Source organism: Palaemon carinicauda, chromosome 23 (genome assembly GCF_036898095.1).
Source record: "Palaemon carinicauda isolate YSFRI2023 chromosome 23, ASM3689809v2, whole genome shotgun sequence".
In the NCBI taxonomy this organism is placed as follows: Eukaryota; Metazoa; Arthropoda; class Malacostraca; order Decapoda; family Palaemonidae; genus Palaemon; species Palaemon carinicauda.
Genome location: NC_090747.1, coordinates 9,030,142 through 9,033,365, shown reverse-complemented (window position 1 = coordinate 9,033,365; position 3,224 = coordinate 9,030,142). Strand labels below are relative to the sequence as shown.

General features: G+C 39.6%; 2 pseudogenes; one reads left to right on the top strand and one right to left on the bottom strand.

Moving 5' to 3' along the window:
* Window positions 1-195: 195 nt before the first annotated feature.
* LOC137617415 (uncharacterized) lies at window positions 196-2,549 on the top strand (annotated as a pseudogene).
* LOC137617749 (uncharacterized) lies at window positions 440-1,464 on the bottom strand (annotated as a pseudogene).
* Window positions 2,550-3,224: the final 675 nt, after the last annotated feature.

Below are 3,224 nucleotides of genomic sequence, written 5' to 3'. Positions count from 1 at the left end.
TTTGCCATGAAAGCTAGCAACTGTGGCAAGCAACTGTGGCTCTCTGTCACTCATCCCCGCCACAGGCGTGGCGTGGCTTTGTGGCCGGGCCCGTGCACACTAGCCACAGTGGTTGTTCCCGCCACTCGCCACTGTCAGTCAGTCAGGGTGGGCACGTGCTTGGGTACCTACCCCTTGCTCCGGGCTACACTTACCATGGCTTCACTTGACATCGATGGTTTTGTTATTGAAACTGGGGATCGACCAGCGATATGGGACGTGCGCTGTAATGAGTAAAGCAACAAAATTGTGAAAGCCAAGGCATGGGAAGAATTCTGTACCATCTTCGTACCCGGCTTCAAAGAGATGGATTCTTCAGGAAAAAACCAAGCAAGTATGTTATTTTATTTATAATAGTCCATATGCTACTCCGCTTTATACTTTTACAATTGTCCACATGCTACTCCGCTATACACTGCACATAACATGAATAATGATGCATCTCGAATACATTACTCATAAAAGTAAAATAATTTCGAAAGAAATTAATATAGTTATCCTATTCTCTCTCTCTCTCTCTCTCTCTCTCTCTCTCTCTCTCTCTCTCTCTCTCTCTCTCTCTCTCTCTCTCTCTCTCTCTCTCTCGCTGATCGAGGGCCTCCTGCTTGTATTGCACCAATACCATCTTTCAGACCTACAGTATTCAGTGTGTTTTCAAACTCTACGCCATCCCTTTCTCTTACAAAGTTGTGCAAAGTGCAACATGCCCTGATAAGATTTTCAGCATTCGCAATATTTACATTTAGTGGTCTGTGGAATATGCGCCATTTATTTGTCAGAATCCCAAAAGCCCTTTCTATGAAACGCCTAGCGCTTGATAAGCGAAAATTAGAAATTTTCTCCTTGTGCTGGATATTTTTCCCCCTATATGGTCGTAGCATGTGAGTAGAGAGACCGAAGGCCTCGTCACCAACAAAAACGAAGGGAAGTGGGTCTCCATTGGTTGACACTGGTTTATCGCTTGGGATGTTCAATGTAATTTGCTGCATTTTTTGGTAGAGGTCACTGTTTTTGTAGATTGAGGAGTCTGATGCTTTATCATAAGAACCAATATCCACATAAGTAAACCTGTAATTTGTATCACATACTGCCAGTAACACCATTGAAAAAAAACTTTTTGTAACTAAAGTATGTGGAACCACTGCCTGTTGGTTGAATAAGCCTCACATGCTTTCCATCAATTGCTCCTATGCAGTTGGGAAACTGTGCTTTAGAGGAAAAACCTTCTTCAATTTTGAGCCATTCTTCCTCTGTCAATTCTGGGAAACATAGGTCGTGTAGATGCTCCCGTATTTTTTTGCAGACGTCATAGAAGATCCCTCAAGCGGTGGAACTTCCACATTGGAAAGTGTAATGTAATTCATAAAAAGAACAGCCAGTTGCTAGGTATCTGAAAGAATAAATAAATAAATAAATGGAGTGCATTTAGTTTCATATTTTGCTATATGACGATCGCGTGTATATGCATAAATACAAAATAAATTAAAACTTATGTAACAACAATAATAATAATAATATAAATAATAATATTATTATTATTATTATTATTATTATTATTATTGTTATTATTATTATTGTTGTTGTTGTTGTTGTTGTGTGTGTGTGTGGGTGTGTGTGCGTGTGTGTGTATGAGGGAGACAGAGAGAGAGAGAGAGAGAGAGACTATTATTATTATTATTATTATTATATTATTATTATTATTATTATTATTATTATTATTATTATTATTATTATTATTATTATTGTGACTATTATTCTATTAATAATGAAATTAGTATAACTGATGTTAACAACTAATGAATCTACTTACAGCTACAGATATACAACGAAAGTGGAAGAGTTTGAGACAGCTTTAGAAGAGAATTGGCACTAATAAAGAAAAATCGGGATCTGGCCTAGAAAGTGGGAGAAAGGAGTATCTATACTTCAAACAGCTTTCTTTTCTTCTCCAAATTTGCAAGACAAAACCACATGAAGATGAACGTGTAGAGGATCCAATAATGAAGGGAAATGTAGAGAAAGAGTCTCAACCACCGGTTCCTTCCACTCATCAAATAAAGAGGAAGAAACCAGTACTTACAGATGAACAAGTTCTTTTCCAACCTTTAGCAAAGAAAGCAAATGATCATGATAAACAGTTCCTGCCTAGTCTGCTGTATGACTTCAAATGTATTCCTGAGAGTGCAAAGCTAGATGTTAAGCTTGAAATCATGAATATACTTAAGAGGTATGAACAACATCCAACACAGCAGTATTTTCCTTCACATCATATTTTCTTCCCAGGTCCATGCTCATCTCGGAGTCATGCATCAAACAATTTCGCTCCTCATATCATGCATACACAATCAACAGTAACACAAAGCCAACCCATACCACCCTCCACACCATCTCCTGCAATATCTATGAGTCATGCACCTCACAATTTTCCCCCTAATATTATGGATACCCAATCAACAGTAACACAAAGCCAACCAATACCACCCCCACACCATTTCCTGCACTATCTGTAACTTCACAGGTAATATCCCCATGGTCTGATGGTTCAAGCATTTGTGATGAATATTAAACCCAATAAAACAATGGTGACATAACATTCCCATAGTTTCAATAGTTGAAAAATTTTGCACTCTCTGCTCTTAAGTCACTCATTATGGTGTAAAATTGTCCATTCATCACACTTGATGCAGTAATTGAGTGCATCCACAGTGCTCTCCGTCGACGACGACAACGACGGCGGCGCCGCAAAAGCAGATGTAAAGCAAGTGTTTCGTCATCTGAGTCTATGCTGAAACTGACATCTCGATGGGTGGGGCCGTGACTCAGCGTTGTGGTCGCCACGTCGCCTCTCCAGGGTGCTCCATCGCTCTGTGGTCGCCACAAGTGGTCACCACATCGTTCCGCCAGTATGCTCTACAGACGACCACATCGTGTCGACACCATTAGTCGCTAGTGTGCTCCCGGCCTAATGAAATAAAACTGTGAGCCGCTCAATTTTTTCACTTTTCAAGATGGCCGGTAAAATCCCACTCCAGAATTTGACAAATTGACCATACGAAGTAATTTTGATGACCAATGGCCTAGATTTGAGGTAAAAAATCCATATTTAACTCGGTATTCACTGTAAATACAATTCTGAGAAAACTATGCAAAGCGCATGCGCGGAATTAGACTGAAAAAGTCATATT